This window comes from Nomascus leucogenys, chromosome 17 (assembly GCF_006542625.1).
Source record: "Nomascus leucogenys isolate Asia chromosome 17, Asia_NLE_v1, whole genome shotgun sequence".
In the NCBI taxonomy this organism is placed as follows: Eukaryota; Metazoa; Chordata; class Mammalia; order Primates; family Hylobatidae; genus Nomascus; species Nomascus leucogenys.
The window spans coordinates 81711624-81726661 of record NC_044397.1 but is presented as its reverse complement, the minus strand read 5'-3'; the positions used below and the strand labels follow the sequence as shown (position 1 = coordinate 81726661).

Sequence of the window (15038 nt, the reverse complement as noted above, 5' to 3'; positions counted from 1 at the left end):
GCAGACCAGCCATAGAAAAGAGGGTAGGCATTTGTTTAATAGGGGGAGGGGTCTGGGGAAACTGGAAAGATTTGAGTATTTAATCTTGTTTCTTGGTTGCAACTCATTTATCCTGCAGGTTTCCTTGCTCAGTGTGGAAGGAAGAGGGTAGAGAGAGAATGTATTAACTAATGGTGTAAAATGGGAAAGTAATCCATGCATGAAATCCCACTGGAAAGAACAGTAAGAACCTACTCTCCCCACTAAAATAATCTGCAAACAAAGCACATGCTGAGGTTATAGCTAGTTTTCAGCACTCTCTAACACCTACATTTAAAAGACACATGCTAGGTTGCTGTGTTCATATTTGGACCCTTTGTTTTCTTGACCATTTCTATTCCAGAAACTAATTCCAAAAATCTCAGGAATTAAAGGTTCTTTAATAAAACAGCAGATCTCATGACATGTATTTATATACACATTAACTCTTTCTAGGCAATCTTTAAGGTAAATTGATGAATGCCTCATGCTATCTATAAATGTAAAGTTAATTTTTAGATGTACTAAGGCAGAATAAATTTTACAATTCCTTACTTGCAAGATGATAATAGATCATTACCATTTCCATTTGGATTGATTAAAATTCATTCCTTCTTTATATTAGTTTACATTTTGGTCCTAAGCTGCTCTCTAGCATCATGATCCTAGCTTTAAAGAGGGAAACAGCAGGCTAAGTGAGGGGTTTCTGGTTTTTGGTTCTATTTCAAAAATCTCAGCTGAAGTTCATAAAGAATCTGAAAGCATAAGATAAAGTAGAGAAAAACAAAATTTAATCATCTTTCTCAAAATCTACACTATAAAAAAATTTGTCCTGAAATTCCTGCCTAACATACTTCTATTGAAACATTAACTTCTTTTTTTTATACATAGAGGATTGTTTAAATATAAACACATGTATATTCTTAATCTATGTATATTCTTAATCCCCAATGTGATTGTTGGCACTATCACATTGGGGATTAAGAATACACAGAGAGAGAGAGAGAGAGAATTTTTCTTGCTTTTTCTCAACTGACTTAAATTTAGTGATCAATTATTTCTAAGTTGACAATACTAGTGCCTTCTTAAGGCAAAATTTTGTTTGAACTGAGGTTTAATTTAATACCAATAATTGGACCTGATTGATAATTTCCAATTCTTGATTGATTTTGTTTTGGCGGGTGGGGGAGGGGTCTTGTGTCATTCATTGAAGCAGTTTTTCTGTTTTTTTAATTATTTTTTATTTGTAGGGTAAACTATTCATATATTATTTGTAACTTAAAATATTTTTCCTAGCACTTTCCAAGACTTGAAGAATAAAAGTAACTAAATCTTACTTGTAAGATTTGAATAAAGACTTTTAAAATTGTGTACAATTTAATATAAATAAATATGAAATATTTTGTGTTTTAATCATCCATTAAGCTGAAATAACTGCATGGTCCCTTTTTTATAAGTAGCGTAAATCTAATCTAGCTATTAGAAATATAATTCATAAAAAAGATACCAACGAAGTAACAATTCATAAAAGCCAAAAAAATCAGTTTTTGTTATAACAGAAATAGATACTGTTTCTGTCATCTGGTGAACATTTTGTTATTAGACAATTAAGTACAGAATGACATTACCGTGGTTTGTTTTCGTTTGTTCAAAATTGCCTAGAATTTTGTTCCTTGACTCTGTTACTGTATATCTGATGGTAATTTGTTTGCCTTTGTATTTCTTTGCTACCGAGATTCAAATAATATCTTTGCTTTTCATTTAAATAAATATAAAAAGCCAAATAGAAAATAAACTAAAGCATCAAAAGTGTTAGTGTAGTACACTGTAAGTGCTTATTTCTGCAACCATAGTGATATATTCAAATTTTATTTTAATCCCAAGTCAATATAGTGACTTTTTAAAAAATATTAAATTGAATTTTGTTTTAAATATTAATTAAGCAAAAAAAAAGTCAAGTAGATGTTTTAATTCAATGAAATAGACAATAGGGCGAAAGGTAACATTACTCTGTTCCCTCAACAACAACAGATCTTCCAGTTGAGGGCAGTTTTGTCGGATATGGAATGCACTCGGTGTGTGCATTTGGACATGTGAATATATGCACATATTTCTGCTGAGAAGCCCTTTAGAGAGATTAGTGAAGGAGCAAAGCAAGATAGAACTTGTGTTCAAATTCTGAGGTTGCAGGTTAAAACAAGCAAGGCAAGCACTACTTTTAAAGTGTTTTCTTAACCGTCAAAATAGTTCAGTATGATGTCTTTAAAGCTGGGGAGATGAGACTAACAAAACAGTATAGACTGAACTGAAATTATGATGTTACTAGTATATCACCATTAGAACTTACATCATATAAATGTGTTTTCCATTTTATGTCTTTCTATAACTTGTTTTCTATTTAAAATATACGTAGTTAGTATTATACATATAAGACATCCATCAACATTATTAAAACATGAACGTAACCAGTTTAAAAATTGGTAGAAGTAATACGGGTGACATATTTTGAAGTTAAATTTATCTCGAAAATATGAAGTTATCACAAATCCTTTCTGTTGGATTGTTCTACCACTTTTTTTTGTGTACATTATCCATAATAGATACATTAATCAAAATAAGCAGTGTTATTTGAGAAATTGTCTCTATAAAAAAAAGAGCCAAAGATAGATACTGGTCTGTTCTTGTCGTGAAAACAACAATGGTTTTTGAAACTTAAATAAGGAGAGAAAACTTAGATTTAAGTGAAGTGTGGGTCCTGTTATTTACTGTCTTTATTGGGGGTTAGGAGAGCTGAGATTAAACTGTAATGTTGCTTCAGGAATGACTACCAACAAAGTTTTAAGTTGCTATAAATGAAGAATGTTGTTTCAATCAAATGATAGCCCCTTCCTGTTATTCTTTAAAATAATTATTTCCTTGTTTATTAAATATCCTTAAATTGTTTCATTGCAAAGTGAGGGGGAGTCATATTGTATTAGGATAACCAAACATTTTAACACTTTGAGCCTCTAAATGGATGAAGAATGCCCATTGCTTTTTAAACAAACCAAAACCAAAACAAAAAAAAGTTTATCTTTGTTACAATAAGTGATGCATTTATCTTCTTTCTTTACCTATGGCAATGTTCTGCTAACATAGTAATAAGCTGAGTTACTCTCTTTATGTGGCAATTATTAGAAATAAATATATTACAGTGAAGCACAGAGAGGATATATAAGCAAAAAAAAAAAAAAATACCAGATTTATGGAACTCTGGATTAAGCTAAAATTTAGAGTATCTTCTTACAACCAAATCCAGTGATCAAGCTTATAGTCTTTAAAACCTGTAACAAAGTAAAAACTTGAAAGTATTGTTAATATGCAGTTATTACTAATTATGATAAAAATCTATTTGTGGTTTCGTTTAATGTAACTTTATATAATGTAAAATACAATTATTTTGTTTTTAAAGGTTTTTTCCCATGTTTCTTTTGAGTAAATTCAAAAACTTGAAAGTTAAACTGAGCCGAGCGCAGTGACTCATGCCTGTAATCCCAGCACTTTGGGAGGCTGAGGCAGGTGGATCACAAGGTCAGGAGATTGAGACCAGCCTGGCCAATATGGTGAAATCCCGTCTCTACTAAAAATACAAAAATCAGCTGGGTGTGGTGGCACGCACCTGTAGTCCCAGCTACTTGGGAGGCTGAGGCAGGAGAATTGCTTGAACCTGGGAAGCGGAGGTTGCAGTGAGCCATGTTTGTGCCACTGCACTCCAGCCTGGGCAACAGAGCGAGACTCCATCTCAAAAAAAAAAAAAAGTTAAACTATTAAACTGAAAGTTAAACTGTTAAAATTGTTTTATAAAAATCAGATATCTGGGGATTAAAATATGGTCCTTTTCTAACTTTTCCATGAAAGCTTGGAATATAACCTATTAAAAGCTAACTGACAGCCGGGCGCGGTGGCTCACGCCTGTAATCCCAGCACTTTGGGAGGCCGAGGCAGTCGGATCGCCTGAGGTCAGGAGTTTGAGACCAGCCTGGCCAACATGTTGAAACCCTGTCTCGCCCTCCCCCCTCAAGCTATTTTTCTAGCATGTTGCCCTTTTTCAACTACATTTGTGTTTCAGGTGTAGAGAGGAGAGTGAACAGGGAGTGGGGCTTTTGTCTGTTGGTCTCCCTGGACTGAAGAGAGGGAGAATAGAAGCCCAAGACTAAGATTCTCAAAATGGTTTATTACCCAGAACTCTTTGTCTGGGTCAGTCAAGAACCATTTCCAAACAAGGACATGGAGGGAAGGATTCCTAAGGGAAGACTTCCTGTCCCAAAGGAAGTGAACCACAAGAAGAACGATGAGACAAACGCTGCCTCCCTGACTCCACTGGGCAGCAGTGAACTCCACTCCCCAAGAATCAGTTACCTCCACATTTTTTAATCGTTAACACCTCCATTTATATTACATATGGTGTATGGATATTGATGAGGTCATGGTATCATATATGGGATTTTTTTTCTTGTTAATCATCAAGTATAAGAAGAAACTATGGGACTCTGAGCCTTGCTTTAGAGAATTTACAGTGGACAAATAGGTATCATCAAACCAGTTTTTAATCATTCTGACCCAAGCGAAAACGCTCAGAATTTCACACTGTGAATCCACGTTTACAACCCTTACAGGTGGGCCTTCAGGCCTGGTTCACTACAACGATGTCTTCCACAGCTCAAACTCCCACCGCGCTCACACAACCGGTCCGCTCCTGCCTTTTCACTCACACAGCTCCCGACTGCTGCTTGCAGAGGCTGAGGGTCCCCCCCCGCTTTTTTTTTCATTTAGATGTAACAAACCTAGTAGTTTATGTTCATAATTGTCTGTGTATCTCTATATTTTATCCATGTACTCTTTTGGTGTATAGAAGTAGTTTGAAACTCATTGTTTCCTTGTGGTAAGTGACCGAGATGCTGCCACAGGACCTGAGACACTGATGAATGGTGCTATTTTGGACTTTCAACATGCTCCTTGGTGAGGTAGCTCTGATGGGGTTATTTTTTATTTCCATGTTGTAAGAAGGTGTTGGTACTCTGTTTCCCTGAATGTTGTTCTCTAGACTGGATTGACTTGTTTTCCTTGTGTCTTTAGTGTGGCTTTCTTCCTCAGTGTTGTAGGTTGAGCGAATGCTACCAGAGTGTGAGAGACGATTGTCTCGTTGGCTGGCACCCACGGACATGCAGTCACAGTAGTGGGATCAATCACAAAATCGTAATTTACTTACCAAATCTCTTCCTTTCTATAGCCTCGCCTGCCTGACTTAGAGAAAGAAAAGCAATAATTTTACAGGCATTTTGAGGTGTCTCTTTGGGTTCTTTCTGTTTGAAAGGATATTTGTGGAAAAAAAAAGAGCAAAACCTTTTTAAATAAATTCCCCCTGAAAAAAACCCAAAACACTGGCATCTGAGTAGGAATATGAAAATGACACCTTTTCCAAATATTACATTGGAAAACAATGTCTTTACAAAATCATAATACTTTTTTAAAAGGCAGAGCATTCTTTTTTTGGCAATTTTGATAAGCAAGGTGTAGATTTACATTTTTGTCCTTGCTCCCAACAAAATGGATAAACAAAAATAAAATACCATCTACTCATGGAATGTTGTGTTAGCCAGTCTGAAAGCCCACCTTAATTTTTATGTAACTGTCTTTTAGCTCTTCGTTTGATAGGGCAGGCCTTGTTCTGAACTGTTTCGCTTCTGACTGTTAAATACCAATGACGCATGCACTGCACTTCTTCGTTTTCTTCTTGCTCCCCCATTGGCCTGAGTTTCTTGTGCATTCCTCCTCTCCCTCCTTCGTTAAAATAGGTATATCAGCTGTGTAAATAGAGCAAGAAAACAGTATTCTGCATCTGTGGCATTTTTGTAGAGTTGCAGTTGTGTACTGCTGAAAATGCAGGCTTTTGTAACAGTGTGATCTGTACTGATGCACTCATGACAAGTACCCAATGTATTTTAGCTATTTTAGTAGTATTTGGTCAATAAATATGCAAGCTGTAAGGTAAAAAAAAAAAAAAAAAAAAAAAAAAGAACTCCGTCTCTACTGAAAGTACAAAAATTAGCTGGGCGTGGTGGCACGCACCTGTAGTCCCAGCTACTTAGGAGGCTGAGGCAGGAGAATTGCTTGAACCTGGGAAGCGGAGGTTGCCGTGAGCCGAGATCACGCCACTGCAAAAAGCTCATAAAACAAGTTTTGCTGATTTAAAAAAAAAAATCTTACAGGTAATGTAAGGACACTGGAGATTTTGATTATATATATATGTAGCTGATTAGAGGTTGGGTATTCCAACAAATTCATTTTGAAAACAACGCATTTGAAGAAAATTGCCACTTCGGCATTATCAAAGTGATTCTGCAATGTAAAATGAAGTAATAGACTCTGGATTTTGAATCCTGCTATGGACATACTGATATAAATATGCAAATACAGTCTTGTTTTCAAAAGCCGGGATAGAGTGCATGTTAAGTCAAGAAATCAGACTCTGTGACGTAAAGGGAAGTCAAAGTGTTTAAAGCACTTGTAACTGGAAAAGAACGCATAACTGGAAGGTATCTTCCAGTTACATCTACTATAGTAAATAGTACATCCATTATAGTAAATAGTTACAATTTCTCTAAAATATAATTTGGTAGTTAAGATTTTATCTTTGGAAGTGTATGCTTTTAGCACTTTTTATTTATAAAGAGAGAGATTGAGGCAATGTGTGTTACAGCCTAGTACTAGAAGACTCAAAGTGGGAAGATACGATATTTACCCCTTTTGTTTGTTTCTGAGACAGAGCCTCCCTCCATAGCCCATGTTGGGATATAGTGACTTGAACACAACTCACTGCAGCTGTGAACTACTTGACTTAATCCTCCCACCTCAGCCTCCTGAGTAGCTGGGACTACAAGGCATGCACCACCATGCCCAGCTAACTTTCTTTTTCTTTTTAATACAATGTCTCATTATATTGCTCAGGCTGGTCTTGAACTCCTAGGCCCAAATGATCCTCTTGCCTCAGCCTCCCAAAGTGCTGGGATTACAGGTGTGAGTCACCACAACTGGCCCTATTTATATATATTCCAAATTCTTAGATACTTTGGATAAGGAAGTTTGGTGTTTGTTTGTTTTCTGTTTAATAAGTAGGGGATTGTACAGTCTCTTTTACATGACTTTCTTTTTTTTTTTTTTTTTCTTTTACATGACTTTCAATTGAACTTGTTTCATAAAGATGTTTCTATAATTTGAAGGTGCCAGGTGCGGTCGTTCACGCTGGTAATCCCAACACTTTGGGAGGCTGAGGCAGGCGGATCGCGAGGTCAGGAGATCAAGAGCATCCTAGCTAACACAGGTGAAACCCCGTCTCTACTAAAAATATAAAAAATTAGCCGGGTGTAGTGGTGGGCGCCTGTGGTCCCAGCTACTGGGGAGGCTGAGGCAGGAGAATGGCGTGAACCCGGGAGGTGGAGCTTGCAGTGAGCCGAGATCGCTCCACTACACTCCAGTCTGGGCGACAGAGCGAGACTCCGTCTAAAAAAAAGATAATAATAATAATGATAATAATAATTTGAAGACTAGACAGATTATTAGGGATCTACTAGATACCGATTTTACCATTGAGGCCAAGGAAGGTCAATGCAGGCAGACACAGCTAGTTCGGTGGCAGGACCAAGATGGGTTTATCGCCGAAGGACATCATTGAACAACGCAAGGGAGTAGTAGTAATAGTATGTTTTTCCTATTTTTGGTGACAAGAAAACAGACCCAAGGTGAGGTTTGCCCAGACACAAAATCATTACCTTTTTAAATAAGATGCCTACATTTATGCTTACCAGGGGTTCCGCATGTTATGGAAAGCTTAAGGTTGAAAGTCTTGATGGTGGAGGAGACCTTGAAAAAAATCACCTGCTTCACCTCAGTAACTTCAGTCAGGATCTCATTTAAACTGTTGCAAACAGATAAAATCAGTTCAATAAAAGGCTGCTAGGGAAGAAATCCCATGATTTATTTAGCCTGTGATCCCTCTCCTGTCTCTCAAAAGCTTGATTCAAGGCCCAGCTATATCAGAATTGCTAGGTGACAAGGAATCTGCTTTCTTTTTTTGTCTTAGACAAGATCTCACTATGTCACTATGTTGCCCAGGCTGGTCTCAAACTCCTGGCCTCAGGTAGTCCTCCTGCCTTGGCCTCCCAAAGTGCTGGAATTACAGTTCTGAGCCTCCGTGCCTGGCCAAGAAATCTGCTTTAACAGTCACCTCACACACTCCTAGTGGTAAGGTAAATTCTTCCTTATATCAAACTTGAAAAATGTTATGCTCTGGTTTACTCCAAATTACCAATTGACAGGGTTGAATTTTATCTTATTTTTGCTTCAGTGAAATATCGGAGGCTGGGCATGGTGCCTCATGCCTGTAGTCCCAGCATTTTGAGAGGCCAAGACAGGAGGATCGCTTGAGCTCAGGAGTTGGAGACCGGCCTGGCCAACATGGTGAAACCCTATCTCTACCAAAGTACAAAAATTAGCTGGGCATCGTGCTGCGCATCTGTAGTCCCAGCTACTCAGGAGGCTGAGGTAGGAGGATTGCTTGAGCCCGGGAGTTTGAGGCTGCAGTGAGCCGAGATTGAGCTACTACACTCCAGCCTAGGGGACAGAGCAAGACCCTGTCTCAAAAAAAAAAAGGAAAAAGGGCACATGTCATCAGGACTTCCTGGGGCTGGGACTTCACAGGCAGCAGGCATCCTTAAATTTCAAAAATGTATTTTAAAAAAGGGGAAAAAAAAGAAAAATACCAGGGGGTGGAGGGACTGTGTATTACTATTTAATATTTCTTACCTAAGTTCACATGAAGCACAAGGGTCTGATTCTGACAGAAGGAAATCTTTTATGAAAATGTATTGTTGGCCAGGCACGGTGGCTCACGCCTGTAATCCCAGCACTTTGGGAGGCTAAGGCAGGCAGATAACCCGAGGTCAGGAGTTCAAGACCAGCCTGGCCACAACTGGCGAAACCCTGTCTCTACTAACAGTACAAAAATTAGCCGGGCGTCGTGGCAGGCACCTGTAATCCCAGCTACTCAGGAGGCTGAGGCAGGAGAATCGCTTGAACCCAGGAGGTGGGGATTGCAGTGAGCTGAGATGGTGCCACTGCACTCCAGCCTGGACAACAAGAACAAGACTCCGTTTCAAAAGAAAAAGAAAATGTATTGTTTTACTTGGATTGTTGAGACAAATTTCTTACATTTGTCCAGGATGTCGGCTTGTGTTAATGGCTGGCATTAATAAAGGATTCCTTTACAAGGGATAGTTTTTTCTTTTCTTTTCTTTTTCTGCTTTCCCCACAAACTATTCCTTGGGACTCCCCCAACTCCTATCTCCTAAGGAGTTGAAGAACCACTGAGGGAATTGCAAGCCCAAGCTCTCACCCCTAACTAGATACATGAACTGAAAAGTAAGACGGTCACAGTTCTTGGCTGTGCCTTTGAATTAGAAGCTGCTTTTCAATAACTTCATTTACCTGTCAATCGGTTTGTCTTCCTTCCTAAACTGTGGATGCTGCCCTGGTGCCTGTTTTGTGTGTGCGTAGCTGATGTTGCTGTTGCCCCGAGCAGTTTTCTTCACCTCCCGGGCCTTTGTTTCCACAGCTGTAAAAAGACTTAAACTACTTCTACAACCCTTTATCTTTTTCATCCCACGAGAGCACTGAGTAGTTTTCAACAGGTATTTGTGGAATTTAGTTTTCAGAAAAAGGACTAAGACTGGGAATATCGATAAAATGAATGGACCAGTTTAGAAAGTTCTATAAAATGCGAGAGAGAAAGGGATGATTGCTTGACACTGGAAAATAACGCAGGGAGGGATATTTTGTGTCTATATAACCAGGATCAGAGACAGAGAGAAGGAAAGAAAAATTTACTCAAATAACATAGCTAGGTAACTGTTTGCAGGGAAAGCAGAAAAAAAAAAAAAAATCTATCCCCTGTAAAGGAATCCCTTACTGGCCGGGCGCAGTGGCTCACGCCTCAAATCTCAGCACTTTGGGAGGCCGAGGTGGATGGATCATTTGAGGTGAGGAGTTTGAGATCAGCTTGGCCAACATGGTGAAACTTTGTCTCTACTAAAAAAAAAAAAAAAAATTAGCCAGGAGTGGCCGGGTGCAGTGGCTCACGCCTATAATCCCAGCACTTTGGGAGGCTGAGGAGGGCGGATCATGAGGTCAGGAGATCGAGACCAGCCTGGCTAACACGGTGAAACCCCATCTCTACTAAAAATACAAAAAATTATCGGGGCGTGGTGGCAGGCGCCTGTAGTCCTGGCTACTCGGGAGGCTGAGGCAGGAGAATGGCGTGAACCTGGGAGGCGGAGCTGGCAGTGAGCCGAGATCACGCCACTGCCGTCTAGCCTGGGCGACAGAGCGAGACTCCATCTCAAAAAAAAAAAAAAATTAGCCAGACATGGTAGTGGGCGCCTGTAATCCCAGCTAATCGGGAGGCCGAGGCAGGAGAATCACTTGAACCCAGGAGACAGAGGTTGCAGTGAGCCGAGACTGGGGCCACTGCACTCCAGCCTGGGTGACAGAGCGAGACTCTGTCTAAACAACAAAAAAAGGCCAGGCACGGTGACTCACGCCTATAATCCCAGCACTTTGGGAGGCCGAGGCAGACGGATCACTTGAGGTTGGGAGCTCGAGACCAGCCTGGCCAACATGGCAAAACCTCATCTCTACTAAAATACAAAAAGTTAGCTGGGTATGGTGGTGCGCACCTGTAATCCCAGGTACTTGGGAGGCTGAGGCAGGAGAATCACTTGAACCTGGGAGGCGGAGGTTGCAGTGAGCTGAGATTGTGCCACTGTACTCCAGCCTGGCAACACAGAGGTTGCAATGAACCGACACGGTGCCACTGCACTCCAGCCTGGGCGACAGAGTGAGACTCTGTCTCAAAAAAAAGAAAAGAAAAAGAAAAAATCATTTCCTCCTCTGATTTCAAACTTGTTTTTTTTTTTGAGATGGAGTCTCGCTCTGTTGCCCAGGCTGGAGTGTGGTGGAGCAATCTTGGCTCACTGCAACCTCCATCTCCTGGGTTCAAGGGATTCTCCTGCCTCCACGTCCCAAGTAGCTGGGACTACACGCGCATGCCACCACACCCGGTTTATTTTTGTATTTTTGGTTGAGACGGGGTTTCGCTATGTTGGCCAGGCTGGTCTCGATCTCCTGACCTCATGATCTTCCCGCCTCGGCCTCCCAAAGTGCTGGGATTACAGGCATAAGCCACTGCGCCCGACCTAGATTTCAGAATTTTAAAGTGTGAATTTGATATAGCACTTTGTTTATTGCAAAATATTTATCATTTAAAAAGATTTTCACACTTGTCTCTTCTATTGGAGTCTAAACCGATTAGCAAGGTCTGATTTATCTTTGTATATAAGTAAACTGCATGAAGGCAGAGTTTTTTTGGTTTATGTTGTTCACTGCCACTTTCCCAATAACTTAAATTGTGCTTGGCCCATAGTAAATACTCAGTAAATATTTGTTGAATGAATGTATGATACTGCCTAACATCCAGCCTTCCATGCTGCAAGTTGTCAGTACACATTGTTGATCATACAAATGTTGGAGTTTTTTTGTGCAAATACATTCTCCACCCCACCCCTTAAAAGGCATGTGGTGACCTCGTTTGAAACAACAACAGCAACAACAAAAACCCGGTTACTTTGGGATTGAGAATATAGACCAATTTTTCAGAACTAAAATATCTTGAAGCTTTATGGTTTCAATTATCTAAGGGTGATGAAAAGCTTTGGTCATAATTCAGTATCAGTACATCCATGTCAGATACAGCATCATGAACTTCTATTACTTCATATATGGACTACCCTTTAAGAAATAATAATAGGCCGGGCGCGGTGGCTCAAGCCTGTAATCCCAGCGCTTTGGGATTACATATATATATATATACATACATATATATATACATATATAATATGTATATATTATATATTTATATATACATATTGTATGTATATAAATACATATTATATGTATATAAATATATACATATTGTATGTATATAAATATATACATATTGTATGTATATAAATATATACATATTGTATGTATATAAATATATACATATTGTATGTATATAAATATATACATACAATATGTATATAAATTGTATACATATGTACATATACATATTAACAAATATATATATACACATATATGTATATTATGCATATTATATATACACATATATGTATATTTATTATACATATTATATATACATATACATATTATTAACATGAGGTTTTTACGATGTTCTATTTGAAGAGAAGAAATGGCAAAATTGGCCTGAAAAAGAACAATCTGTAATCTAAACTCCTTGAACAGTAATTTTCGGGTTGAAAAGTAGAGTTCGGCTGGGCACCGTGGCTCACTCCTGTAATCCCAGCACTTTGGGAGGCCGAGGTGGGTGGATCACCTGAGGTCGGGAGTTCGAGGCCAGCCTGACCAACAATGGAGAAACCCTGTCTCTACTAAAAATACAAAAATTTAGCCGGGCATGGTTGGCGGATGCCTGTAATCCCAGCTACTCGGGAGACTGAGGCAGGAGAATCACTTGAACCCAGGAGGCGGAGGTTGCGGTGAGCCGAGATCGCGCCATTGCACTCCAAGCCGGGCAACAAGAACGAAACTCCCTTGGCCGGGCGCGGTGGCTCACGCTTGTAATCCCAGCACTTTGGGAGGCCAAGGCGGGCGGATCACGAGGTCAGGAGATCGAGACCACGGTGAAACCCCGTCTCTACTAAAAATACAAAAAATTAGCCGGGCGCGGTGGCGGGCGCCTGTAGTCCCAGCTACTCGGAGAGGCTGAGGCAGGAGAATGGCGTGAACCCGGGAGGCGGAGCTTGCAGTGAGCCGAGATCGCTCCACTACACTCCAGTCTGGGCTACAGAGCGAGACTCCGTCTCAAAAAGAAAAAAAGAACGAAACTCCCTCTTTTTTTTTTTTTTTTTTTTGAGACAGAGTCTCGCTCTGTCGCCCCGGCTGGAGTGCAGTGGCGCGATCTCGGCTCACTGCAAGCTCCGCCTCCCGGGTTCACGCCATTCTCCTGCCTCAGCCTCCCCAGTAGCTGGGACTACAGGAGCCCGCTACCACGCCCGGCTAATTTTTTTGTATTTTTAGTACAGATGGGGTTTCACTGCGTTAGCCAGGTTGGTCTCAATCTCCTGACCTCGTGATCTGCCCCCCTCGGCCTCCCAAAGTGCTGGGATTACAGGCGTGATCTCATTTAATTATTAAGTGAAATTCTAGGAAGTTACAGTACATTTATTTCACCTTCTATTTTAAAAGAACTAGAATTCCAGATAGCAAAATATATGTTTTGGTTATTATGGGATACTTTCGTTTGTTTGTTTGTTTGTTTGTTTGTTTTTAGATGGGGGCTGGCTGTGTTGCCCAGGCTGGCCTCAAACTCCTGGGCTCAAGCAATCCTTCCACTTCAGCCTCCTGAGTAGCTGGGATTACAGAGACACAACACCACATCAGGCTGGGATCCTTCATTCTTACATTTATTTCATGATGGGTCACATGAAATAGTTAACACTATTCAAAGTGTAGTGAAATGTCATAAGGTTTCATTGTGCTGTTAGCTAATTAGGTAACAACAACAACAAAAGATTTATATAATCCCTAGATTGTAAAAATTGTGACTATAGCAGATATATTTTTCTGTAAAGACACGAATGTGCTGCTTCTCCGAGAAAACACCAAATGGCGGACGACGCCTGTGCAGCGGGCGGGGGCGGGAGGGCGGGGTGGGGGTGGGCGCTGGAGGCCCCAGGGGCCCTGGGAAGGGGAACCGATGTGGCTTCCGCTGAGGGTTTCGGCAGTGGCATCCGGGTCCGGGGTCACGGCCGTGGATGGGGCCGGGACCGGGGTCGCGGCCGTGGATGGGGCAGGGGCCAAGACCGCGGAGTTCGCGGAGGCAAGGCCGAGGATAAGGAGCGGATGCCCGTCACCAAGCTCGGCCGCCTGGCCAAGGACATGAAGATCAAGTCCCTGGAGGAGATTTATCTCTTCTCCCTGCCCATCAAGGAATCTGAGATCATTGACTTTTTCCTGGGGGCCTCTCTCAAGGACGAGGTTTTGAAGATTATGCCGTTGCGGAAGCAGACCCGCGCCGGCCAGCGCACCAGGTTCAAGACGTTTGTTGCCATCGGGGACTACAATGGCCACGTTGGTCGGGTTGAAGTGCTCCATGGAGGTGGCCGCCGCCATCGGTGGGGCCATCATCCTGACCAAGCTCTCCATTGTCCCCGTGCGCAGAGGCTACTCGGGGAACAAGATCGGCAAGCTCCACACCGTCCCTTGCAAGGTGACAGGCCGCTGCGGCTCTGTGCTGGTGCGCCTCAACCGCGCCCAGGGGCACTGGCATCGTCTCAGCGCCTGTGCCCAAGAAGCTGCTCATGATGGCTGGATCTATGACTGCTACACCTCAGCCAGGGGCTGCACTGCCACTCTGGGCAACTTCGCCAAGGCCACCTTGGATGCCATCTCTAAGATCTACAGCTATCTGATCCCCTGAAGGACCTCTGGAAGGAGACTGTATTCACCAAGTCTCCCTATCAGGAATTCACTGACCACCTCGCCAAGACCCACACCAGAGTCTCCGTGCAGAGGACCCGGGCTCCAGCTGTGACTACAACATAGGGTTTTTATACAAGAAAAATAAAGTGAATTAAGCCTGTTACTGTCAAAAAAAAAAAAAAAAAAAAGACATGAATGTACTGGGTATGATTCGAACTGGATTTGTTTCAAGCCTACAAGTCTCTCTCTGATAAGTGTCATCAAAAAACACTGGGTGAAATAATGTTTACCTACTTATTTATTCAACACATATTTATACCCAAAGGGAGTCTTGTGGAGGATAGAGATGGATGTATACTGTGGGTCCTTGCCTGCCCCTTGAGAGGCAGCCTATAAATGCCATTCATGTTATTCTTAAAAGTGTG

The 15038-nt window shown here is 41.2% G+C and overlaps 2 pseudogenes across 1 annotated transcript; both read left to right on the top strand.

The window, feature by feature from the left end:
• Positions 1 to 4117: 4117 nt before the first annotated feature.
• LOC100592900 lies at positions 4118 to 4431 on the top strand (annotated as a pseudogene). Its single transcript, XR_001113437.2, has one exon. The product of XR_001113437.2 is annotated as a neuronal regeneration-related protein pseudogene (transcript).
• A 9500-nt stretch (positions 4432 to 13931) lies between these two features.
• Positions 13932 to 14780, top strand: LOC100593232 (annotated as a pseudogene).
• Positions 14781 to 15038: the final 258 nt, after the last annotated feature.